This window comes from Mesoplodon densirostris, chromosome 18 (assembly GCF_025265405.1).
Source record: "Mesoplodon densirostris isolate mMesDen1 chromosome 18, mMesDen1 primary haplotype, whole genome shotgun sequence".
Lineage (NCBI taxonomy): Eukaryota > Metazoa > Chordata > Mammalia > Artiodactyla > Ziphiidae > Mesoplodon > Mesoplodon densirostris.
This window is the reverse complement of record NC_082678.1, coordinates 20,758,907-20,786,480: the sequence shown is the minus strand read 5'-3', so window position 1 is coordinate 20,786,480 and position 27,574 is coordinate 20,758,907. Positions and strand designations below refer to the sequence as shown.

Here is a 27,574-nt window from a genome sequence, read left to right as displayed (position 1 = left end):
AAAGAAACAACAGATATTTTTTGAAAACCACGCAAAAATAGTTCTAAACAGAAGTTTCCATTTAAAATGTGTGTCCCAGGACTTCCCTGGTGGCGCAGTGGACAAGACTCCGCACTCCCAATGCAGGGGGCCCGGGTTCGATCCCTGGTCGGGGAACTAGATCCCACATCCATGCCGCAATTAAGAGTTCGCACACCACAACTAAGGAGTCCACGAGCCTCAACTAAGGAGCCCGCTGCCACAACTAAGACCCAGTGCTAATTAATTAATTAATTAATTAATAATAAATAAACGTGTGTACCTAATAGGGGAGAGAAGAAGGCTTATTCATCCAATCATTGAAATCCATCTATTCATAAGTAAATACTAAAACTGTTTTCTTGGGTAAGTTTCATGAAGGAATCTCACAGAAGTTATGCCTGGCTGTGTCTTACACACACACACACACCCCTTCTTGTTTTCTCATCATCATGTTGATCACGGATCAGAAAGAGAAACTAATGATTCTGACATTTTACTTCACTATTTCTGTCCAACTAAATGTGAACAACGAAAACATAAACCCTTCCTCTCACATCCTCTCATTTCTCCAATATATTGATATTGTCCTAATCATTTATTTACAATGTCTTCTATAATGCACTTTTTTTAATTGAAGTATAGTTGATTGACAATGTTGTGCTAATTTCTGCTGTACAGCAAAGTGATTCAGTTTTATACACACACACACACACACACACACACTCCTTTTCATATTCTTTTCCATTATGGTTTATCACAGGATATGGAATATAGTTCCCTTATAACTCACTTTAATAAGGGTGCCGAGGGCTTCCCTGGTGGCGCAGTGGTTGAGAGTCCGCCTGCCGATGCAGGGGACATGGGTTCGTGCCCCGGTCTGGGAAGATCCCACATGCCGCAGAGTGGCTAGGCCCGTGAGCCTTGGCTGCTGAGCCTGCGCGTCCGGAGCCTGTGCTCCGCAATGGGAGAGGCCACAACAGTGAGAGGCCCGCGTACCGCAAAAAAAAAAAAAAAAAAAAAAAAAAAAAAATAAGGGTGCCGACACCTCCTTTAACTTTGTTTTAAAAGGGAAAAAAAGCCTGGTGGTGTGGTTTGAGCTGCCCTCATTAAAGTTCTTAGGACCCTCTGTAGAATCCTAGGGGCTGTGGGGTCTCACCTGCTCTGTCACTGAGAGAGGCACCAAGAGAGGCAGACCGTCCCACTGTATGAGTCAAGGTTGACGCTGCAGATGGACGACTCTTGGGGACAGAAGGGACTTGGGGAAGGCCGGCGCATCCCCCCCCCCCCCACTGAGTGACAGCTGGTGTCTGTGCCATGTGCCTCGGGCCACATAGTCACAGCTCTTTGTTTGTTTATAAGCTTTAATTATTTCTAATCCTACATCTCACGCTGACATCTGAGGAATCACTGCAGCCATGAAAGACATGTTTCACTAGGAGAGTGCGTGCGTCGGCTGGTTTCTTCCTTTGTCTTGCTTCTTTTTAGAATGTGATTGATGCGGAGCTGGGGGGAAGGATATGGAAAGAGAACCACTTCATTACAGCAGAGATGCGGCCACCTTAATACGCTCGGGGCTGCTGCTTTGACGGGGGCTGATCAGTCGGGGTCAGCTGGGAGAGACCCTGGTTTTAATCAAGGACAGCAGTTTTCAACTGGGGTGTCTCTGTCCGCAGGGGACATCTGGCAATGGGCGCTTTTGTATGTGGGCGTGGGGGAGAAGAAGGGTGTGGACATCTAGTGGGTAGAGGCCAGCGATGCTGCTAAAAGCCCCATGTCATGCAGGATGTCTCCCACCACAGAGGTCGATGCGGCCAAATGCCAATAGTGTTGAAGTTGAGAAACCCTGCTTCAGAAAGATTTAGGACGATCAGGACCTCCCTGTATTGCTGGTCATGCTCAGAATGCACAGACCCTCTTTTTATTGTCAAGATAAGAATTTTCCCGCTTCGTCCAGGAAGCCTGCCTTTCAGGTGTTTGGCAAACTTATATTAAGCATCAGCTGTGCACCAGAACCATTTTAGGTCCTGATGGTACAAAACAGTCAAGTCCCCTCTCCACACGGATCTTCCAGAGACAGACCATAAACAAACAATAAATTATAAAGTCGAGGGCCAGGTCAGGATAATGTTGAGAAGAAAAACAAACTCATCGCCATAGTTACATAGGACAATTGTCATGTGTACCAGGTTCAAGCCCCAAGCCAGGCTTTCTTCTAGCATCTCCTAGCATCTCATTATGAAACGCAAAGCTGGAGGACTCCTCCAGACACGGTGCTGAGGGAGGTCTCTCTGAGAAGGTGGTGTCTGAGCAGTGACCTGAATGGAAGGGAACAAGCCACACTGATTTCCGAAGATGGGCTTTCAGGCACGGAGCAGGAGGGCAAATGCCCCACACCATGACCCCCCTGCTGGCCATATCTTTTGACCATTTCATCAACCTACATTCCGCTGGCTGTACTGCTTTATTTCAGTGCTGGGGGCGGGGTGTACTAATACAATCCCACCCCAGCTTCACTTAGAGGCTGCCTTTTAAAAAGCTGGACAAAACCCCAGCAGATCCCACTTATACCTGCCCCCGTCCTGGGCACTCGGTCCCACGTGTGGCCTTGGGAAGGGTGGGGCAACTGTGCAGCGTGGGAGTGGCAGGGAGCACCCACAGGGTGATGCCGGGGGGCAGCTCCTACGCCCCGGTGCTCCCTGAGCATCCCTGAGCCCAGGCACCGGCCAGCCTCCCGGGGCTCCTTTCAGACTCCCTTCAGGATTCCAACATCCCCTCCCTCCACTCTCAACTGCTGACGAAGAAAACAGAGAAATACATCCCTTGGAATTTCAAGGAACAGCCTGGCAAGGGACACCAGCGGTGCCTTGGTGGCTTTATCATAATGTCCATGATGCTGGGGGAGAGTCAGGAAGCACCTGCAGGGCCAAGGTGGCTCTCATCCTGCAGGCCTGACACCACCCCTCACTCCCTGGAGCCCTGTCTGCTCACCCAGCAAGGACACTGCAGGTGGAGGGGATGCTGCATTGTTGTTTTTTTTACCAGAGCCTTAAATAAACACAGCTTGGCCTGTGCAGGGGCGACCAAGTCCCCTGGGGGGGAAATTCCTTCTCTACATCTTCTTGCTTTGCTGAGCATGCCCCCCTTTACTTGATATCAACACTGTCTTTCACTTCTGAGGCTTTTTTTTTAATCTCTGCAAAGCTTTTCCATCCGGGCTACCTCACTCAATCCTTGCAGCCCCATAAGGACGGCGAGGTGAGGGTGTGATCCCTTCCAGGGCAAACATCTGACTAATGCAAGCTGTTCTTGACTTTGCACTGCGGCCCTGAGAGCCCGCTAGGCTGCCCATCGGCGGGGCAGTGAGTCACTCTCCTTCCCCTGACTGTTTCATCTGAGTTCCCAGGACTCTGGGCAGCTCAGGGTTGCTGTGTCGCCTTGTAGCCCCCAAATGTCAAGGCACTGAAACACAGGCTCCTTCCCAAGCTACAAATCTCCCTCTCCTTTTGCATCACCCGCCGCCCCCCCAGTGCTTCCCCTGCCCTCCTCCCCCGTCCCCAGCCAATCCTCCAAATCCAGCTCAGTACAGAGAGCAGGGAGGGGGCTGCTGGGAGGCGTCGGGCAATATCCATCCAGGGCCAAGGAACTTGAGATCATTGTCCTCTTGTGACTATTATTATTTTATTATTATTAATGGTTGGGGCAAATCCCTGGCTCAGAATAAACAGAGCAACTTCCACCCACTCTGAAAAGACAGCACCAAGAGACGCGAGCTGGAAAAGCCTAGCACTTTCCAGAAGGAAAAGGGGGAGAGTGGAGAGACAGGGAAAGAAGGAGGAAACAAAATGAGATGGGAAGGGAGGAAAGCAGCCCTGCAACATGCTCAACGTGAAAGCCAAAGAACTTCAAAACATAATATGTACGTCTCCCCCAAGGAATAAAATCCAGATGCTGTTCATCAGCGTTTGCTGCCCCAGGAAGACAACTGCTGGTTGCTGATGTTTCTACAGCCCCAAAGAAACGAGCCACAAAAGGACCGAAAGCCTGGAGCGCAACCCGACAGGATGCAGGAGTCTCCAAATGAAGTCTACGATGGCAACGACGCAAAGCACAAATGGAAACTCGCCACGAGGTCCCGAAGCCCCGCGGGCCCTGCAGCCCCCAGAACTCAGGGCAACCAGCTAGATGCGTTCGCCCACATCCCAAGAACATCCTCCCCTACGCTCACCTGTCTCTGGTTCTTCTCCCACTGGGACCTACCATTGCTGTTACCAGCCATCAGGGGAAGCAGAACACATCAACCTCTGATACTCGCCCACGTGCTTGGGGCAAGCTTGACCTCCACCGGACCCACACAGGCACACCCTCTATCATGCTGATTCAGGCCACTGGGGGTCCTCCGGGATGTCTCTGCGCCTCCCCGGCCCTGTGGAGAGCAGTCTCTTTAACTGAGTTTTGTCAGGGGGCCACAGGTCCCTGATGAAGAGCAAAGGGAAAGGTCGCAGGATTCACTGGTGCCCCCTGCCAGCCACACACAGCCAGAGCAAGGTGGGCGCTCCACCCCAGTGGGGAAGCCGCAGCGCGCCCCCGCCCCGGGGAACCAGGCGCACTGATGCTGGGGTGGGGGGGGCGCCTGGCAGCCCCGAGCAGACTTTGTCTTCTCCCCCCACCGCCCCACCAGCTGCTGCCTCTGCCTTCCCCACTTAACCCAGACACACAGGGTGACGGGAAACAGTGGATGCTGTTTTCATTACTAAGAAATTGCAATAATAATGACACTCATACCATGATCTGAAATTATTCCCCATAATGGAAAAAAAATTAAATGTCGCCCCTGATCACCAGCCGGAATATGGATGATGCTTACATAATAGATGACCTTCTCTCCTGGGGAGGCCGGTAGCACCCTGCTGCCCGGGGCTGGGCGGGCACGGGGCGGTGAGCGGCCAGCCTCACAGCAAACAGGGACACAGAGTGGCAGAGGGGACAAGTAGCTGCTGTCTTCCCTGCCTCGTTTGCCTACACACTGAGGGATCCGGGGTCATAGCCAGGAGCCCTAAAGACAAGGAGAATGACAACCCAAAGTCCTTGGTCCCTACTGGTTTGGGAAGCACAGTTCATCTTGCCTGAGCGCACTAGGATTGCACCCCAACCCAGGTCTGCCCCTTCTCCCTACAGTAACAGCATGATATCAGGTTTTCAAGCTTCTAATTGTTCCATCCTTGATGCTTTTAAAATCCTGGATGAGGAAGTCTGAGCTCCCTCCTCCAGGAAGCCTTCCTGGATAAACCCAGCCTAGTCGGGATTAAATGCGCCTCCCTCTCTGTGCTCCCCTGACATCCCACACATGTTTCCCTCATCACATTTGCCAAACTGCACAGTAACTCTCGGTTTCCTTGGCTATCTCAAAATCATGAGATTCTCAAAGCAGGAGCTGTGTCTTCCGGCTCTCCTATGAGGGCCTAGCACAGCATCCAGGGACCAAGAACTCAGTGAATTTACAGGAATGAGCGATACTACAAAACCTCCAAAACGAGAGGGGAAATGTTGTATAACACAGAAGACAAAGATCCGGGTAAACGCAAAATGTTTAGGCCGTGAGAAAGAAGGCAAAGGGGATTAGTGCAGAGAGGGCAAGAAAAGGCTTAAAAGTATCAGAGTTTCTAGGTAATGGCAAAAAGCATGACTTTCTACCCAGCGTCAGCTTCTCTCCCCTTGATGGTTGTGTAAGATCCTCAACATCAGCCCTGAGACCACATGGGGATGGGCAGCCACCCACCCTGTGACTCTCCACCCAAACGCTCCAACTCTACTCTCCTTCCTGGCACAAATACTCAGAGCGGGGCAGCCCAGCTCACTTCCCGGAAGGTAAGATCTTTCCACCCCGAAGCCCAGGATCCCACCAAGGCCACATCTTCCAGCTTCCTCCCCATCTCCTCCACGACCTCAGCCTAAAGCTTCCCAAAGGCAGAGTTCATTACAGATTTCTAGTTATGTTTAAGCTATGTAAGTATGCTATTAATCAAACTATCTTTTTAGGGACAAAACCTTCTCCTATTTCTGATGTCAAATTACTATTCATAATCAAGCCTATTTAATCACACACAACAGATTCTAAAGTACCACACAGCTCTCTCTGCAAAGGTACAGCTCCCTGAGGGTCTGCAAAGATAGCCCTCCAATCGCTGCTCCATGCAAGCGGCTCTGTGCTGTGCTCCAAAGAGCCAGGTTTCCTACTAGCATGGTTGACAGAGAGACGGCGAGTGGCAGAGTTTTCCAAACCATTATGCTTTTTCTTATAACTCAAAATATGACTTTTCCTTAAACAATAATATAAATCTAAATGCACGCAAATACCTAAGTACAATGAAGTATTTTCTTTCTAATCCTCAATGATTATCCTTAATCCTAGAAGTCATTAAAATATATCTATAAAATCCACACTGACACACTACTATATATAAAATAGATAACTAATAAGGACCTACTGTGTAGCACAGGGAACTCTACTCAATACTCTGTAATGGCCTACATGGGAAAAGAATCTTAAAAAGAGTGAATATATGTATATGTATAACTGACTCACTTTGTTGTACACCTGAAACTAACACAACATTGTAAATCAACTACACCCCAATAAAAATTAATAAAAAAAAAAATCCAGGCTGAGCTTTTTCTGGCTTCTTAATATTTTGAGAACCCCCAGCTGGTCTTTCCAGGCAACTTTTTCTGACCTCTGTTATCCTTTCGGAGAATATCAGATTCCTCCAGAAATCTGCTAAAAGGCAAGATTTCTCTTCCCAGGAAAAACAATGCATGCGTATCAGACACTCACCGTTGGTAATAAAATACCCCAAAACTTAGTGGCTTAGAACATCAATCAGTTATTATTGCTAGATGCTTCTCCATAGGCCTGTAGTCCTCCAGCAAGCTAAGTGGGCTCATTCATATGGCAAACTCGGGTTTCAGGGGCAGCAAAAGAAGAAAACATCCAATGTCAAGTGCTATAGTCAAGTCTCTGCTTGCATCACATTTGGTACCACAGCAGGTCAATGACCATCCAGATTGAAGGGATGGATAAACCAACTGTACCTCTTGTGTCGGGGGGGCAGGCAGGGGGGAGGGGTGGGGTCCAGGGTCACGTGTCATCATATGGATAACAACGGGGGAGAATTTGTGGCCATTTTTGCAAACAACCACAGCACATAGGCACAGACAGACAAAACGCAGCCCTCTGGATCCATGGGTGAAACTCAAAACTTAATCTCACATGCCTAAAACAGTGCTTCTCCAATGGGGACCCAAGGACATATTCGCAGAGGTCAGAAAGTTTTCTATAAAATTTTTTAAAGTTTGTATTTTCACTTAAACTATAATTGAGGGCTTCCCTGGTGGCACAGTGGTTAAGAATCCACCTGCCAATGCAGGGGACACGGGTTCGAGCCCTGGCCTAGGAAGATCCCACATGCCGTGGAGCAACTAAGCCCGTGTGCCACAACTACTGAGCCTGCGCTCTAGAGCCCATGAGCCACAACTTGCGAGCCCACGTGCCACAACTACTGAAGCCTGCGTGCCTAGAGCCCGTGCTCTGCAACAAGAGAAGCCACCACAATGAAAAGCCCGCTTGCCGCAACTAGACAAAGCCCGTGCACAGCAACGAAGACCCAACGCAGCCAAAAATAAACACAAATAAATAAATAAATTTTAAAAAATAAAAATAAAAATAAGCTATAATCAAAAGAAAAAATAATAACAGCACAATCTGAATCACCAGGGTGGCCTCTTTATAACCAAATCCTACCGCTGGATTTCAGTGCCTTTGTTGGCCTTTGTGTTTATGACGGAGCAGGGACCGAGCAGTACCGCTTTCATCGTCGAGGGCTAATTGTTGAGGGCAGGCTCAATGGGAAGATGATACTGGGAGCCAAGCTCAGGCTAAATACCTTCGTGAAGCCCTGTGTAGATGGGGGAGGTTCCCAAGTAGTTCTAGAACAGCGGGAGAACTGATTCCTTCCAGCAGTATTCCTGGGACAGACCCGCCAGAAGCAAAGGCAGCTGATCGCGGCAGTCAGCACACCTGGCTCTTGGAACTGGTGGTTTATTTTTGGCCAAACCTCATCTTTCACATCTCAAAAATGTTGTTGGTTTTGATTTGATCGGTTTTGTTGTTTTGATATGAACTGACACGTTTTGGTTTCATGACTGGGGAAGAGCCCAAAGCATAAGGACTAACACATACCTTAACGTCATGCTCGTGCATATTCAGGCTTATAAATGTGTCTATAATGGGACAAAACAGCTCGAATCAACATTGGGACTGTGTGAGCTTTACTTCCTTTCAAATGAATACGTACGTTGAGTCAAATGGGGAAAAAACACTGGTCTCCAGGGCGAAACAATGGGTTCTCCTCCTCTGGGTTTCCCTCCGTATCAGCTCTCCTTCAAAATATAGCAATGTCTGCCTTCCCTTCTCTAAAACTGAGAACTTAACAGTACACAGTGACCCAATGATGGTTTTTCTATGCTCAAAATAATGGAAACTGTTGAAGTCACAACTCTCTGGGCCTCCTGTAGCCAAAGCAGCATGTTGACCGAGACACCATACACACTTCTGTGTGTGGACAAAAATCTCCTGAATGACCCCTTTTGTCCTGAGCAGCCATTTCCCAGGGTCCCCTGTTCCCTGAGATGCTCCAAGAGAAAGGATTCCACAGATAAACGTGGAAAACTTGAGAACGTCCGTACAGAAGAGTACAGAAGAGATAAAGACTCTAAGTCCCACAGCAAAGAAGTGGTTTTGTTTAAACCTACATTTCCCATACTGATTTGGCCACACACAGAACTTATGAATATTCAGCAGATGAAGCTTTAAGGGAAGAGGGCTCAAAGCAATTCTTTTCTGTTCCCAATGCTCAGAACATTCAGCAAAATACTTCTGCTTACACTGGAATATGATCATATTTATCCAGAAAAAAATCAAAAGGCTGGATGAGGTATCTTGGCCTCAAATATCTATCACTTTCACAAATACAGGTCTGTTGATCATCCTTAAAGATGAGTCAGTAGAATGTATTGTGTGTGTGCTTCTCCCCCTGCAGTCACACCAGCTAGAGATTATGAAAACCAAGAAGGTAATTAGTCTATAAAATGCAGCCCTTCCTTTTTTCTTTTTTACTACTATAAATAATAGTAACAAAATAATAATTATATGTATATATATATATATATTTTTTTTTTTTTTTAACAGTCAGTGCTGGAAAAGAGATCTTTATCAGAGCACCGCTTTCTATTGTCAGTGCTGGAAAAGAGATCTTTACCAGAGCACCGCTGAGGAGAAAAAACTAATGTTTCTGGCTCATCACCAATATATAGCTTTGACAACCATAAAATCATAAAACGATTTTTCTTGACTCTAGGAAGAAGAGAGAGAGCAAAAGAGCATCTGTAAGACAGTCACGACCCCCAGGGTGAACGGATTACTCAGGAGGCCTCTTCCCATAAAATTCTGGTGAGGAATCAAAGTACTAAAACAATGCAACACCAGATCCAGGGTGAGTTGAGGCAGAGAAGATGGAGTGGCTTGGAAAGAAGTATCCTTGGTATTGACCCCAATGTTTGCACAAACCCTCTTGTCTATCCCGTGCTCAGCTTCTAACCGCCTTTTCTTGTATTGTCACACTCGATCCTCAGTATCTTTCTGTGACGTAGACAGACAGACAGCGTCGTTACCCCTATTATGGGCTCAACTGTTGCACCCCTACCCTACCCCACCCCCCGCTAAAATTCATAGGTTGAAATCCTAACCCCCAGTCCCTCTGAATGGGCTCTTTAAAGAAGTAATGAAATTAAATGCAGTCTTCAGATGGGATCTAATTTAATATGACTGATGTTCCTGTAAGAAGAGGAAATCTGGACACAGACATGTGTGGAGAGAAGATGGTGTAAAGACACAGGGACAAAACGGCATCTACAAGCCCAGGAGGGGGGCCTAGAACAGACCCTTCCCTCATCGCTCTTGGGAGGAACCAGCCCTGCCATCATCTTGATCCTGGCCTTCCAGCCTCCAGAACTGGGAGGCAATAAATACCTGTTGTTTAAGCCACCCAGTCTGTGGCACTTTGTTACGCAGCCCTAGCAGACGAATACACGCCCCTATTTTACGTTTGAGGGAACTAAGTCATGAAAGCTCAGGACCCAACATTACACTACTTGTCAGAGGCATGAGCAAGATGTGAACCCAGAACTTCGGATTCCAAATCTCCCTACTCCTCCCACCACCATGCTGTGATCAACCAGGGATACACTAAGACAAGGTGGGGCTTCAAGAAGCAACCCCACCCATATCAACCCAAAGGGTGTGCGTGGGAATGCACATACTAGGCGCCAGTTTGTGAGTTGTGAGCCAGTGGAGAGAACTGTCCGAGTGTGATGCTCACACGGAGGGGTGATCAGTGCCCCGTCTGTGCTCCTGGCAGAATTTCAGAGACACGGAGCCATGAACCATGCACGATGGCCCATGAGAACTCACTTCACGGATGCAGATGGACAGAAACTAGCAAGATTCTATGGGGTAAGGACCCAACTGAAAACCAGGTCTCCAGGCTACAAGAGAAAAATGGGGAAATGTTACTACGGTTGTTAAAGATGATCTAAAATGAGAAGTAAGGCAGAGAGAGCTTGGTCGCCAGAAGGGACAGAGGTGCCCTCAGTGCCATGCTGGGGGCCCCGACCCATCAGACATCTGTCCAGGGGATTGGCGTCCAGGGAATCAGAGCGAGAAGCACTCACTCCAGACCAGGAGAGAAAGAGCAGCAGCAGGACTGAGATGTCAGGAAGGCTTCAGTGTTTGTCTCCTGAACCATTTCAGGCAAAGCATGATTTTAACCGCAGTCCACTGGAGAGAGGCCTGGGAGGATGGGGTGGGGAGGTGGGGAGCAGGATGTCGGCAGGGCCCTGGGGTGCGGGAAGGACTTCACAGCATCATCCCTGCCTCTCACCCTCACAGCCAATGCCTTCGTCCATCCCCCAGCCTCGGCCCCTGTTCACAGGGCCAGCCATCTTCTCAGCAGCATCCCATCCCCATGGGGCCTTGACCAGCAGGATCTGAAACCTCAAACCGTTTCTGGAAATAGTCTTTCTGCCTCCTGATAACTGCTGCCTCCAAGGCTGAGACACACAGCTTCCTAAACGGAACTGTTGACCAGGGTCTACAGCCCAAAGGAAGCCGGCTGGGAAAGGTGGAATCAGGGGCCAGTTAGTGACTCCAAGGAGGGCGGGAAGGGGAGGGAGAGGCTCTGGAAGGGGGTGGAAATCCCTGTGCATTTTTATGCTAAGGAGCTAGTGTGCAAATGGCAGGCAAACCACTTCAAAACAGAAGCTGTGGCTTTGAAGAACATGCTTATTATTATTTTTTTTTAATGAGGCTTTATCCAAAGCATCACTCTGCTTGGAGCAGAATTAATTATTCAACTGATGTGGGCTTGATGAGGGCTTGGCAGCTGAGAAGGGTTGGAAGCAGCTTGCTTCTAAGGAATTTTTTTCTGCTTCCTGCTGTGGGTACCTGGGGACCAGCATCTTCCCCTTTTCTCTCTTTTCCAAGCCTCTGTCCCAGAGCAAACAGCCAAGCTGAGACACACAGCAGGCCCATATGAAGTCTCAGCTGCTGCACAGCAAATTACCGCAAATTCAGGGCTGAAAGCAACACTCATTTCTTATTGTTCAGTTTCCACGGTTCAAGGATCCAGGAAGGGGTTCAAATGGGTCCTTTGCTCAGAGTCTCACTGGGATAAATTCAAGATCACAGCCAGGACTTCCCTGGTGGTGCACTGGTTAAGAATCCACCTGCCAGTGCAGGGGACACGGGTTTAAGCCCTGGTTCGGGAAGATCCCACATGCCGTGGAGCAACTAAGCCCGTGCACCACAACTACTGAGCCTGCGCTCTAGAGCCCGCGAGCCACAACTACTGAGTCTGCGTGCCTAGAGCCCGTGCTCCACAACAAGAGAAGCCACCGCAATGAGAAGCCTGCGCACCACAACGCAGAGCAGCCCCCGCTTGCCACAACTAGAGAAAGCCCGCACGCAGCAACGAAGACCCAACGCAGCCAAAAGTAAAATAAATAAATTAATTAATTTTTTTAAAAAAGAAAGATCACAGCCAGCTGGGGCTGAGATCCCATCTGAGGCACTCATCCAAGTGCGCTGGTTCTTGGCAGAATTCAGTTTTTTGCAGATGAAGGACAGAGGTTCCCATTTTCTTGGTGGTGGTGCTGGGGACTCCTCCCAGCAACCAGAGACCACCCTCAGGTCCTTGCAGGCAGCCCCCACTGTGGGCAATTCACAGCACGGCTACTGGCTTCTTCAAGGTCAGCAGGGGACGCTGTCTCACTTCATATCCCTCTGACCTCAAGAAGGGCCAAGACACTCTTTTAAGGGTTCACCTGATTAGGTCAGGCCTACCCAGGATACTCTCCCTATTGATGAACTAGAAGTCAACCGACAGAGGACCTGAGCAGTAAGTAATGGCAGTGAAACCCCACCGAGGGGAGGGGATCCCATGGCGCGCACACCAGGGGGTGCGACTCAGAGGGGCGTCTCGGGAGTCCACCTACCACAATCCCTGTAGAGCAGAACTCTGTCTTCAACATCCCTATCACCCTAAGATTTCTAGAGTCTAAATTTTCCCTTCGATGACTAAACCGGAAGCCATACATTATGGACAAGATCTAGTGGTCCACCAATTCTTTGTAGCACAAAGCCTCCATCAAAGCCCCAACCTCATACAACACATCTAGTATCTTCCGGCTCATCAATAAACCATGGCAAGGCGGTGGCATATTCCAGGAGTTCTACCAGGCAGAGGCTTCGGCTCAGCCATCAATGCGGAAGAGACCGGTGTTGGCCACAGGGCCAACTGATCCATCAGGTACAGGCAGTGTAGAGCCCAGCACCCATTTTCAGGGGTCCCCCAGAATGTTTTAATTTCTTTTAAAATAAGAAGAAATGAATAATAATGAAACATACTAACGAATCCAGCCTGGATTATATTCATCTTTATGCCAACATAGCTGTAAAATATAATTTTCCATCTTTTTTTTTTTTGGTGGAGGAAGGGGTCCACAAAGATGAAAGCTCCTACGGCCCCCAAAGGTCCAAAGGTGGGCCTGGCAGTGGTGCCCCTTCAAGGTACACATGGGTTTTCCTTGCACAGCCCCACAGTGACCCCAGAGGGCATCTGACCCTCCCTCAGAAAGAAGACTCAGGCAAGCCCGGGGGCCTACAGTGCTGACCTTTGGACTAAGTGAATTGAAAATACTAAGTGACAAAGCAGGATAGATCCCCGGCCACTGCAGGACAGTGCTGATATGCTAATTAGTCTGATGGGAACATATCAGTCTGAAGTTATAAACACGGGGCTAACAAGGCCATGTCTGGTCCCTGGATGAGCCCCATGGTTATGTCGGAGACCTAATGACCATCAACCACCTCACGGCCGGGAGCGGATGGCCTCCAGCGGGACGTAAGGACACAAACGAAGCAATTAAAACCCTCCTCACACGCCAGGAAATGGGCATAAGACTATTTATTATCAACAATGTCAAGAGGATCATCATCTTATTAAAAAAGAAACAGAGAGAGGAGAAAATTGAGCGTGTCACTCAATTTTGTCAGAGGTAAGTATTAAGGTGACACTTGGGCATTAAGATGGAAGGGGCTAGAGACATACCAACACGAGCTGGGGGAAACAAAGGACGGAAAGATGCCAAGATGGATAAAAGCATAAAGAAGAGGGCGAGGCTGAATAGGTGAAAAGGAAACCAGGCTGGACAATGAAAGATGTAGGAAGAGGCAGGGTTGTCATCCCCCGCAAAAGCTGTGACACCGGGTCACACAGGGAGCTCTGTTATTAACGTACTTCAACTCTTGCTCAAGAAACAAGGGGATTCAGACTGGATAGTCCCGAAGGCCTGTTCTACACCCAACCTTCTATAAATCTATAAATTTCTAGTTCCAGACAAAGACATCAACTCTCACTCCATGGAAGACAGAAGCCCACCAACTATTCCTCCTCCGCAGCCTAGCTTTCCAAGCTGCTGAGACAGTGCATCTTAAGGAAAAAGCCCCTGGCTGCAAGGTGGGACTTCACCCCAGACGGATCAGGGTGACAACCCAGCAGAGGGCAACAGTGCAGCCACTCCAGACCCTCCAGGGCGTCTCCCCGGGCCGGAGGCTGGCACCTCTCACTGCAGCTCGTAGCAGGGCTGCCGTGTCACGGGTAGAGGCTCCTCGTGGGAACATCATACCCAGCGGGTTCTCGAGAGGAAGAATGCCCATCTCTTCCGAGGATGGATTCCCCCAGCTTCAAGGCGGGGCCTGAACAGAGGAAAATGTGACGCCCACACAAGCCAGCCAAGACTCGTTCGGGCAAGGGCGTTTCTCCCCTGAGGATGATCTGCAGATAACTCCCTCCCCATGACACAGGGAAGCCGGGCAAAGAGCCACACGTGAAAGACGTGAACGTCTTGAAGGTGATGTTGTATCTAGATATTCACGGACCTGCTACAGTTAGATACTATACCTTTTTACTATAGAGAAAGCACCCTGCCAAGAGGAATATGCATATAAAAGTGTGTGTGTGTGTGTGTGTGTGTGTCCCTGTTATTTGGAAGACCCAGATACAAATATATCATGGCAGAAGTCCTCAAATTGGCCTCCACATCAGAGTGCCCTCCTGGGAAGGAGGCCAAAGGATTGATGTGTCCACTGACAGAGGTGGACTAATTTAGGAGAGAAAAATCACAAGCATCCCTTCCCAAACTAGAAAAAGAATCCACATGGAAAGCTCCAACACAGAGGAAAGAGCCTTTTGCAAAAAAAAGAAAAAAAAAAACAAAAAAACCCACAAACCCATCACAGGTAAAAGGTACTGACTGCTTTTCTCCACTACGTAGCCACAGGTGGAAAAATATAGGAGGCATTCACACTATACGCCTTCTGAGTGGATGCAGGAGGCCAGCAAACCAGCCCTGGATTAATGAGAGAGCCGGCTGGAGAGACAGTCACTGCCAGGATATGAGAGACACGAGGGAGGGTTAACTGTGTCCTGGCCCCTGGACCACACATCTAAGGCGAGCGCTTTCCTCTGCCTGCCCGGTTCTTTTCCATCTGCAGCTGTTTGTTGCTGTTGCCCTCCCCGAGAGCAACTGAGATCATTCAGACCCCCTCTCCCCCACCCTCCCTCTCCTCCTCCTGGGCGCCTCATCCCTCCTCTAACCTGTAACATCCTCCTGCTTGCCCCGGGCACAGGGACGGGGGAAAAAAGATTAATGTGCTCTCTGGGGGGAACCGGAAAGCAATACTGGCATTTGGCAGTAGAAGCAAATGCATATCTGGAAACTTAGCTGTTGCCCAAGAAACCCCATGAGCTACAGGCGCGAGCAGGAAGGGAAGGCGTGTGTTACTGAATTTACACGGGTGCCCCTGTGCAGGTAAATACAGAGAGCCTGAGGCTCAGTGCAGGAAACAGTTTGGACCCATCATTGCAACCTGGCTGCTTACTGTTCTTTGTCTCTTTTCCCCCCATTTCTAATTGTCCCCCGCCAGGACAACTGTGTGGAGGGAAGGACATAAGAGACTGAAGGGCCACTGGCCGGGCTTAAGGTCACACGGAGGCAAATGACTAATGGGCTGTCAGGTCCCCTCAGCCATGCCGACTGCAGCCCACCTGCCTCCGCCCAGATCCACACCTGGCCTGTGGGTGCAGGTGGGTGGGCGGAGCCGAGGGCCACGTGATGTCCACAGAGGCCCCGCCTTCCACCCAACTTTCTCACCTTTACATTTGCAGTACTATTAATTTGGGCTGGTAATCAGGAGCTTATTACAGGTGACAAGCCATTCATCAGAAGCTACCGCATTCTGGCCCCAGCTACACTGTACTAATACAGGATTTCCCTTTTATGCCTGAAACAAAGAAAATCCTGAGCATCTGTGCTGTCGAACTGCCAGACAGGCAGGGAAGAGAAGCCACTAATAAGACAAAATATATTACAGCCCCATCAGCTTAATATCTACATGAGAAACCCAGCTTTGACATCTTGCTGAGGGCAAACTCGCCGATGAGAATTAAGTCAGCTGTAATACACCAGGATTTGCCCCAGAAGGCTCTTGTTCTATGCCTATTAAAAAGGCGACTGGGGGATTAGCTATGAGAACGGCAATCCAGGGAGGCCTGAGTCAAAGGACTATGAGTCCTGGGGTCACGCAGGGCTTCTAAGCTCCCCAGGCGGGGAGGAGAAGCTTCCCCATCAAAAGCAAAGCAGAGAACCAATGGAAACTCATTTCTCCTGAAAGGATGCAGGCAAGCTCACCTCAGGGGGCCCAGCATCCTCAGAGCCTGGCCTACTGGGCTCTGCTCGGTGTTCCCCGCGCCACTGCACCTCCTCGGGATGCCTGGGACTCAGCATCCCCGCCCACCTCTCCAGGGTGCAGGACACAGGCTGGCCGTCGGCTGGACCTGCCCTGCGCTGCTGGATGATAAACCTGAGAGGCTGACTGTCCTGCCTCGGAATCACCCAGACCTCTCCTTTGCTCACATTCTGTGCTTTTTGATCAATCCTTGCTTACCCCAGGAGGGAGGTGGGAGGAGGCAGACGATAAAACATGGTGTGTTGGCTTGCTTTCTAGGGCCACCTCTCAGGACAGATTTGGGAATTGGTTGAGAGCTTGAGTTAAAGTGAGATTTCTGGTAGCCAGTTACCTCTAGACTGCTTATAGAGGTTATCAAGGTGTGTATTCACCATCCCTTGCGCACATGCACACATTCTCATTTTCTCCCTATCTCTGAAAATCAGTTTATTTCTCAGGTGGCAAAGAAAGAAGTTCTAGGTGGATTGTTCAGCTGTGCCTCCTATGGGAAATGGCACAATGCCCCGATTTCAATGAAAATCTCAGCCCTTGATTCCCAAACCCCTCCTGACTGAGAATGTGCTTTCTCCTGCCTTCCACCCAGATGGAGAGCAAACATAAACATCACGAGAGTGAGAGTGCCATCCGCCCTTGTGATCAAGAGCTCTTCGAGGAGCTCTGACAGGAGCAGAGAGCAGATGGGCCGCGGTTCCAAACAGCTCGAGTCCAGCCCGGGCCTGAGCAGAGTGTGAGAGCCGCACCTGTGGGTCAGGCTCTTCCTTCCCCAGAAGGAGGCCCACCCTGCCCCGGAGGAGGACTCTGCTGTCAGGAGCCCACGGCCCCCTGAAAGGGCTTCCTCACCCCAGGATAACTGGGCACAAAACACCTGAATGGGTTCACGGTTTGTTTACCTAAAGAAGAGAAGCCAGAGGCAGTGAAGGGGCTGCAGACCTCCCATGAAGCCATGTGGGGAGACAAGATTTTATCTACAAAGCATCTGTGGTTTGCATAAAGGAGCTGAAATCCGACTCAGGGACACAGAGATCCGAGTTCTGCCTGCAACCTGCAGGAACTTGAGTGTCCCTCTAGGATGAGAATAAAGACATTTATACGAGTTTAGCAGGACGTCTCGCATGCGATGAGCCCTCAATTAATATTAGCTGTGATCATCATCATTATTAATACATGCAATACTATCACTGGGACTGTCTTAGCAGTGGAAATATAAGGAAGGGGAAAAAATGGACTTGTTATAGTTTGTCAATCACTCAGACCTAAGTGAGTGGATAAAAGTGTATCCCAAGCAGAATAGAAAGAGACATTTTATGATTATCAGCCACTGCTTTCTCCTTACGCCACGGATGTGACAACCACCATGGGCTGTCACTTCAGGAAAGTGGACGGTGAGAACCAGTGGGCAGAAGGGGGTGGAGGAAAGGGCCCGGAGCCCGCCCCGGTTCAGCCATTACCACATAGATTGCGCCCCTCCACCCCGACCCCGACCCTTCCGTTTGACAGATTCATTCTGCGGTCTCCCCATCCAATCATAAGCCTAATATTTACCCAGAGAAAGCAGTATTTGTGTGCGTTGCCATCGAAAATCCAATAAGTATGAACAAGAAAAGAAGCTGCGTGCGTAGGAGGCATGAGGGCAAACACAGCCAGCTCTTTAAAGAGTCATTGTGATCATCAATACCCTCTCCCATTTCCATTCAGGGGCCCTGGGCCAACCAAGACTTAGTAATTATTTTCCATCGTTACATCCTTCAGAGAAGCTTAAAAAGCAGAGGCCATTGTTTCTAAGTTTGTTCTCCTCTATTTGTCAAACACAGATTATTTCCTGGGGTCCGTGGGGCTCCCTTCCCAGAATGTATCAACCAAAGGCAGCCGCACTGGGCCTTCTGGAGCTGACTTCAGAAACAGAATATTGCTCCACCCGTGGAAATCACTTTAGTCATCACATTCAGTTGCCTGGCCTCCTGCCCCAGCCTCCTCTGCCAGGGTGAGGTTTTGGACAGACCTCTCATTGGACATGTTTTTTTTCTTTGTCCAGAACTCAAAAAATAAATACCAAACTCTGGGGTAGGTCGGGCAGGGAGGAAGGGGATGCTGTGGGTTGCTGGACACCATGACCAGCTCCTTCGATCTGATTCTTTTCTCTCCAGCAACCACAGAGACTTCCAGCCGAGCCCTCGTGCCCACCAAGGATACCTCCAGGCCTTCTTCTGCTTGTCCTTTTTATTTAGGGAATGTGAGCTCACAGTAAAATAGAAAAATTATGGAATTTATCTTTTCCTTGAGCAGAAGTCAGTTCAAATAACTAGTTAAGATTAGGGTGGAAGAAACATAAAATCCCACTGCAGTGCCTCAAACACATAAAGGGCTTATCTGCCTCACTCAGCAAGAAGGCCAGGGTACAGTGGATCCAACGCTGCCAGGAGGAACCATGCTCCTTTTGGCTTCCCACCCTGTCGCCCTCAGTGATGGGTGCAGCATCCCCGGGTGCTTCACATTGGTCCATGAAGGAGAAGGGGTCAGGAGAAGATGAGGAGGAAAGCCGTCCCTTAAGACTTCTCTGCCAACCCTATCACGTGGGTCTAGCTGCAAGGGAGGCTGCCAGACTGAGGATTCGTAGCTGGCACATCACTAGATCAAACAAATTTGGGGTTCCATTAGAAAGGAAGAAGGAGCGAGTGGAGACAAGCCAACCTCACTTTATTGTGCTTCGCAGATATTGCACTGCTGCACCATTGCTGGCTTGAAGGTGGGAATGGCCACGTGAGAAGGAATATAGGTGGCCTTGAGGGGCTGAGAGAGGCCCCGGGTTAACAGCCAGCAAGGGAACGGAGACCTCACTCCTATAATCCAGCTGAGTTCTGCCAGCAGGAACGAGCTTGGAAGGGCATCCAAGCTCCAGGGGATGATGCCACCAGCCAACATCCTGAGTTTAGCCTGTGAGATCCCAGCAGACAACCCAGCCACGTCAGCCCAGGCTTCCGACCTACAGAACTCTGGATGCTGTTGAAAGCCACTCAGTGCGTGGTAATTTGTTACAGAGCAAGAGAAAGCCAACACTGCAGGGCAGAGCAAGCGGTGTGGCCCAGGGGCCTGGTCCATGCAGACCAGGCTCATACTGTACATCACTGAGGCAGTGGGACAACGGCCCCTGGCCCTGGTGAGGTACGCCTGCAACAAGATTTAGATTTACCACCTGCAGAAGCATCAGAGAATGGGAGGAAGCCAAGAGCAGCTCTCTACAGAGAGGGAGCAGCTCGCTGCCCAGAGAGAGGGGCTCAGCAGGGTAGGTGGAGACTCCCCACAGGGTGCCAGCCCCTTATATAATAGACACAAACCAAAGAGCTCAACAGAAACCCTCACACAGCAACAATGAGTGTGGGGAGGTGAGATGAGAGTCGCACTAGTGGTGAGATCCAAAGGGCAACAGCTCCCAAAGTAAATAAATGCCTTCATTCAACAAAGCAATAAAGTGGCTGAGACGGCTGGGAAAGCACCAGAAGCGAGCCAGCTGCCTTGGAGATGGAAGGTACCCAGGAAGTTGACTCTATCAGCATCCGTTCCCAGGGGCCTCTCACCCACATAGCTGTGGGAATGAGAACCAGCTGTGAGTCACCGGACCACCAGGGAAAAGGTGACACAGTGTCAGTCCCCAAAGTTCTCCATCATCATCGGCTTCCTAGCTGGCTGTTGGGAGCCATGGGGGTCAGCCTCCAGCCTGCAGGCAGAACCAGGAAGTCAGAGAACCCGGCTGCCCCCAGCTTCCGGCCCGGGCCCCCATCTGTAAACCCTAGGATAGCACTCACCTTACCTGCCCCTGGGGGTTTCCTTCCTTCCTTCCATCAGCAGATATTTCCTAAGCATTTACCGATGTCACCCCCTGTGCTGGGTGCTGGCAACCCAGCTGGGACCAAGCCTGACAGTTCCTGTCCTCAACGAGCCTACATTCTGGTTGGGGAGACACTTGGTCAAGAAGCAAAACACACTGCTGTAGAGCAGAAATTAACACAACATTGTAAATCAACTATACGTCAATTAAATTTTTAAAGAGTTTTTAAATTCAAAAAAAAAAAAAGAAGCAAAACACAAACTCCAAAAAAAAAAAAAAAAAAAAAGAAGAAGAAGCAGCAGCAAAACACAAACACACAGAAACAAACCGGGGAGTGAAGGATGGTGACAAATTGTAGGAAGGAAGGACATGAACTGGGAGAACGATGCATGTCGCCAGGAGGTCGGGGAGGAGGAGAGACTTGCACTGAGGCAGCCACGTGCAGAGCTGCTCAAAGCCTAGCAGACAAGGAGCAGCGGGCACAAAGCCCCAGTGGAGGGACAGGGCTTGGCAAGCTCCAGGTGACCCAGGCAGAAGCCAGAGGCCACGGCTTGACCTTTTCCTTAGTTCTAAGTGCAAAGGAAAGTTGTCAAAGGGTTCTGAGCAGGGAGGCAGCGTGCTGTGATGTATGTGCCAGTGGGGGTGGGGGGGGGCCTGCGGGGAGGCTCCTGCAGAGGGAATTCCAGGAAAGAGCCCATGATGGATTAGGACGTCGGCGGTGGAGATGCCATGGATTCCAGAGACCTTTCGAGACAGGAGCCAATGGCTCTTCTCTGTGAGCATGAAACGAAATGACAGATTTTATTCTCATCACACGCTCACTGCAGGCCGACTCTGGATAAGGCGATGCCCCCAGCCCCTTCCAAGAGGAGTCCATCAAGCCAGAAACTTAACAAATAAAGACGAATCCGTGGCACCGATAACCCGCTAAGGGAGTGTTGAGAGAGAGGAGTGCGGGCCCCACCTGAGAGCACGTCGGGTCAGGGAAAACCCCATCTGTCCTCAGCTGGCACTTGAGAAGCAGCAAGAAGACAGAACATTCTAGGAAAGGAGACTGGGAAGGCGTGGAAACATCCGATGCTGGAAATCATTCTGGAACCATCTGTCTCCTCCCTACTCAGTTGGCTGCAAAGAGGCCATTCAACGGGGCACCCCCCCAATCCCACCTACAACGTCAGACCTAAACAAATCGTGCCTAGAGCAGGCGGCGTGCCAGGGAACAAGGACCTCAGGCCAAGCGGCTGGCAGATTCTCAAACCAGTGCTGCTGCTACCCAAGGTGTGGGGGCGTGCCGAGGCAGAGCCGCTCGCCAGCTTCCTGTGACCTGCCCTCTCCCCCCGTGCCTGGATCCACTGACTGGCACACCTGTTGTCCAGGTGGGACAGCAGCCCTCCTCTGTCCCCAGCCAACCTGGTCTGCTAGGATCATGACATCCATCTCTGCATCTGTAACTCCTTCCACCAGAAGCTGTGCCAGGATGCTGGCAGGCATCCCGCCTCCCCTGGAAAAACCCAGCAGAATCAGACCCAGCTCCTGCCCGAGTCCAAGCATCTACAGTGCGTGTAAACTCCCAATGCCACGGCCCCACAACTCATGGGGCCCGGACCTTTTTGGGGTATTAACAGTGGACTGAAGTGGCCTAAATTTCTCACATTCCTTTAGACACTGTGGTTCAGATAGCTCAACCCTTTTGGGGAGTTTTGCGTAAAGCCCGCACACACCTACCCTCCCCACCTTCCTACCACTTCTAGCTTCCTTCCTGGGCCACCCCCAGCCTATTCCTCTGAAGTTCCAGGGTGACTGACAGCTCACCCAAAGCATAAGGAGAGCAGGATAACTGCTCCTGGAAGATCTCGATTAAATCCTCTAAAGCTTTTAGAGTCGCACGTCTTGGTCTTTAACTGGTGCACCCAAAGCACACAGGGATCTTGTTAAACCCCAATTGTGACTCAGTGGCACAGGGTCGGGGCTCCGGGTTCTGTACTTCTAACAAGCTCCAGGTAATGCTGATGTGTAGGTCATGGACCACACCTTGAGTGGAAAGGTCTCAGATGAGACTGGAGCATCCCAGACACAGTCCTTTCACAATCCTCACCCACCAGCTTTAACAACTCCCAGCCTACTTTCTAATACAGTTCCATAGATAGGACGTGGAAACACACATCACAAGTTGAGATGAAGGCACCAACTGTGATGAAGCATCTTGTACTCACAGACACCTTAATGCACGTGAGAAATGAGGGTTAGAGCACCAGAGATGAGCCCTACTGAACTTCTGGCTAAAATACTTCAGTAGTCCTTGTTCTTTGACTCTCCCATTACTGCCATCCAATAAGTTCCTAAAGCAAAGGACGAATGACACTCAACCTTGAATGGTGTGATGCTTGCACCCAGCTTTGAGAGATAGGATTAGTGCTTCGTGGCGAGGATGAAGTGGGATCCACAATGCATACCACTGGGCTGCTTCCTTAGTTTTATTTGCAAAATCTCGGAAGGAAATGGAAAGCTAGAACATGGTGGGCCTGCAAGGAGGCCCCAGGCTTTCCTTGGAGTGGTCACTGCGGTGGGGTTCACCAAAAGGAAACACTCAAGTCACTGAAACACCAACCAACATCCACAGAGCTGACCTGAAGAACCTACCAGGCAACATAGCTGAGTAAACAACAGATCGCACCAGCAGAAGAGCTCCGAGAGCCCGGGGACACCCCTCAGAAGAACAGTTACTCAACTCAACTGCCTTCCTTGCGGCTACAGAGGCACCGGGAGTGGGAACAGTCCACTTGTCAAAATGCTTCCACCCCTAAGTAGATGCAGGGCCAGAAGACACACTAGGAGGTGAAGCCCCCTTTCTGTCCAGCTGAATCACGGCTCCTCGCACCTAAGTGGACTCCCAGCCAAAGTGCAGCCAGAACCCTGCAGTAGAGCCAATGCCAGCCAGGGTACCTGGAGGGAACAGGTGCTACACCCTGGAGCAGAGAGTCAGCAAACGCTGCCGAGGAGACCTGGAGAAATCAGGAAAGAGGTGTCAATGAGCCAGTGGGCTATTTCCCACTGTGGGGTCACAAGCATCTTTTGGTCGTTAAGGAGGAGGAAGGATGAAGATGTAAGGGAAGGCCACACTCTACCATGAAACAGAGTCCAGATTCTCTGAGGTGTGGCACCTGAAGGAGAATCTTCAGGCAGAGAAAGTGCTCTGGGGAAGCCTCACTCTTCGGCATCCTTGACCTTGATGGCGCCACACAGAGAAAAGTGGAAAGTGAGGAAGAAAAGGGTAGGGGCAAAATGCCTGTGAGGCTGTGCCGACCCTCTGGGGACGGACTGTAGCTGTGTCACTTGTCGTGTGAAAGAGTGAAGGTCCCGCGATCCTGGGAGTGAACCTGCACTTTGCAGGCTGGTTGTTCTTAGCCTTCTTGCTTATTTCCTTGGTATCCTCCCTCCATCGTTAACAAAGCCTCTAAAAATGTCAGCCTATCTCAGCAAAGAAGGGTCAGGCATTTGGGTCCATACTTTCATGTTAAAGGGGGAGTGATATCAGTCCAAGTGAAGGTCAGGGAAAGAGCTGGATCTCGTCAGGTGCCCACCGTGGACTCATCCTCCAACCTAGAACCTCAGGCTCTTGAGTTTTCCTTAAACAAGAAGGCAGTTATTTTTGCTAAAAGAGTCTCGCTTAAGATAATAATAGTTATTATTAGCTGAAATGTCAGGCACTGAGATTATTGCTTTACATGGATATTTTCATTTAACTCTCTCAAACGATCCTATGGGGGCAAAAGTGATTTTTTTTTTTTTTTTTTTTTTTTTGCGGTACGCAGGCCTCTCACTGTTGTGGCCTCTCCCGTTGAGGAACACAGGCTCCGGACGCGCAGGCCCAGCGGCCATGGCTCACGGGCCCAGCCTCTCCGCGGCATGTGGGATCTTCCCCGGACCAGGGCACGAACCCGCCTCCCCCGCATCGGCAGGCGGACTCCCAACCACCGCGCCACCAGGGAAGCCCCAAAAGTGATTTTTTTGTCCTCATTTTACCAATGAGGACACTAAGACTTGGAGAGCTGAATGAACTTCCTTAAGGATACACACACGGTAAATCTTGGAGGAGCTGGGAGATAAAAGCCAGGCGATCTGACTCCAGAGTTCTGCTCTCACGATCACCACCCATGCACTTCCCACCACCCAAGAGGCCATAAATACCAGGACTATGGCATTTACGGCCCCAACAGTAACTCCAACAGTAACTTGGAGGTAACAGGAAACTTTGGCTCCAACAGTAACTTTGAGGTAACAGGAAAAGGGATGGAGAGGGAGGTGTACAGACCATAAAGAAGAGAAGGTCACCAGCTTGGTCAGGAGCCCTCCGAGCAGGGTCCACCCAGGAATCCCTAGAGTTCCCAGCAATGGCCATCCCAAAAGACTTTTCAGACTCTCGTTGAGCTGGCTTCCTGGTTGGCCTTTGAGGTACAGAGCATGGCTCTCTCTCCTTGACTTGCAAGGACAATAATGCCCTAGACTCAGGCTTCTGGAGTGTCACCTCCCTGAAGCTCTGAGACCTACCGTCTCAGGAGCCCGCCATCACTAGAGGAACCTTCACTAAGCAAACCACTTTCTGCCTACACTGGGCATCTAACAACCCCTTTTTGGCTTACTTTCCCATTCCAGTTGCCATCTGGTGAGTCTTTGCCCAAGAAGACCAAGAATTCAACAAACAAACAGAAAAGTCAGGGACTCCAAAAGCAGTTATGCCATTGCCCCTTTGATACTCAAGCCCAGGATAAGCCAAAGAAAATCATATCAAATGGCTGATTTCCTTGCTTTAAACATATTCACTCCAGCTCAAGGAGGCTTTAGTCTGGTTAGCATTTGAGATACTTCTGCACGCTTGGTTTCTCCTCTGCAAAGGCTCTGCTGAGTTTGCTAAAAGCCATTTAAGTCTCCAATGGATACTTCCTAAGCTATGTTTCCCAGCTGGCAAAATGCCCTCTATCCCTCAAGTGACTGCTTCCCTATTTGGGAACCTGGGGCTGTTAACTTCCTCTGAAGAGCTCTCTGACTGCAAGCCTGACGTCTAGGGAACATCACAAAGTTTTTAGGTCACCTGCCTTATAAGAAAAAGCCATTCATTGAAGCCAAGCAGGATTCTAGAATCCATTTCTCACCTCTGCTTTGTCCCACTCCTTTGTCTCGTTTTAAGAGAAAAATAAAAGAACTACCTTACTCAATATTGTTCAAAAATAGAATACATCATTTTGTGAAATAATAGGTTTCCGGTTCATAGAATTGTCCAAGAACAGACGGCACCATGACCACCTGTTAGACAAACTGAAGCCAAGATTTCCATACTGGGTGGACCGTCTGCCCGGAGGCCACCAGGTCCCTTCACCTTTAGGTCCTGTCCCTGTGGTTCATACGGTCACCCCATGGATCCCCTCCCCACCCAGGACACTTCAACAGCAGCTGCAATGCTCCTTTTGCTGGTACGCTAGACTCTCATTCATCCAACCTTCTGCAAAGCCAGCCCTATGAGGTGAACACGAAATTATCCTCACTGTCCTGAAAACACAGGATTAGAGCTTTGGAAGTCAGACAGAATGGGGTCCAAGGCACAGCTTCACCGTTGTTGTTGTTGTTTTTTTTTTAAGCCATTTAACCTTGGGTACATTATTTAACTACTCCAAGTTTGGGTTTCACCAACCATGAAATAGGAGCAAATATTGCCTGTGGTTCTAAAGTTTAAAGAAAATCACCTGTGCACTGTGTGGCTCAGTATGCCTGGCTGTGAAGGGCATCCAGTAAACATGCACCTTCTCTGTTCTGCTCCTCTGAGCACCGTGTCTCTCTGCCCCTGCCTGTTCTGTAGGTTGATCTTGGACAAAACGACAGATCCAGAGAGATCTGAGTCACAGAAGCTTACTTAACAACAGAGGCTGGACACATTTTGACAAGTCCACATCCAGCCTCCAACTTCATGACTTAACTCTTCACAGCAGATGCTCCAAACCTTCTCTTCTCCTCTTTAGCTTCCAATCAATAATCAAATATCTGCCAAACAGCTAGTCTTCTGAAATCATCAAACTTGAAGTTGTAGGGACATCCCTGGTGGTGCAGTGGGTAAGACTCCGCACTCCCGATGCAGGGGGCCTGGGTTTGATCCCTAGTCAGGGAACTAGATCCCACATGTGTGCCGTAACTAAGAGTCCACATGCCGCAACTAAAAGATCCCACGTGCCGCAACTAAGACCCGGCGCAGCCTAAATAAACAAACAAACAAACAAACAAATACTTTTTAAAAAGATGCCCAAACACAAGCACACTTCTGTGTGATACACATGACCCCATCTCCCTCCGGTTTGTTTGAGATCCTGAACTGCCCTCTTGCCCTTTAAGTGCACGGGTTTTGTTTGTTTGTTTCGTTTTATTTGTTTATTGGCCACACCAAGTGGCTTGCGGGATCTTAGTTCCCTGACCAGGGATTGAACCTGGGCCCCCGGCAGTGGAAGTGCCGAGTCCTAACCACTGGACCACCAGGGAAGTCCCAAAGGGCATGGTTTTTGTCTCCTCCAAGAGTCTGTACAGTTCTGGAGGACATGGACCTCCCTTTCTCCTCTGTTTCTCCACCATGCCTGGAACAGTGCTGGGTTCAGTTATTGCTTAAACAAAGCAGGAAATATCAGCTAGAGCTAAAAGGGCCCAACTTATGATGAAAGATAAACCCATAGGATAGATGGCTTTATGGCAAAACAGCTATAAAACCCCCAGAGAGCATGACGACAAAAACATTAGTGTTCCCATAAGAGCTGCTCAAATATAAAGACAATCTTACCCTTTTTCTTTTTTTTGTAAAAAAAAACAAGTCTCGTGCTAATGAACTTCCCAACATCTGCCCCAATTTCAGTGTCAAATATTTTGAATTATTTGGGCTATTTTCCAGAATTTCATTGTATCCATAGGCTTTTTGCTGTTCCCAGTCAGGCAGCCCCATCACTCAGATTGGAGAGAAAAGGAAACCAAAATTATTGATAAAGATGTTATTATATGTACATAAGTCAGAGAATCATCTAAAGAACAATAACTGTTGGGCTTCCCTGGTGGCGCAGTGGTTGAGAGTCCGCCTGCCGATGCAGGGGACACGGGTTCGTGCCCTGGTCCGGGAAGATCCCACATGTTGCGGAGCGGCTAGGCCTGTGAGCCATAGCCGCTGACCCTGCGCATCCGGAGCCTGTGCTCCACAACAGGAGAGGCCACAACAGTGAGAGGCCCGCGTACCGCAAAAAAAAAAAAAAAAAGAACAATAACTGTCAATAAGAGTTTTCACTTTG

At 49.6% G+C, this 27,574-nt stretch overlaps 1 protein-coding gene and 1 non-coding gene across 7 annotated transcripts in view; both read right to left on the bottom strand.

The window, feature by feature from the left end:
• SLC39A11 (solute carrier family 39 member 11) overlaps positions 1-27,574 on the bottom strand; it is a 376,354-nt gene that overhangs the window by 199,221 nt on the left and 149,559 nt on the right. The gene's annotated exons all lie outside the window — the stretch shown is intronic.
• On the bottom strand, positions 26,714-26,786 carry TRNAG-UCC (transfer RNA glycine (anticodon UCC)). Its single transcript has one exon. It is a non-coding gene; the product is annotated as a tRNA-Gly (tRNA).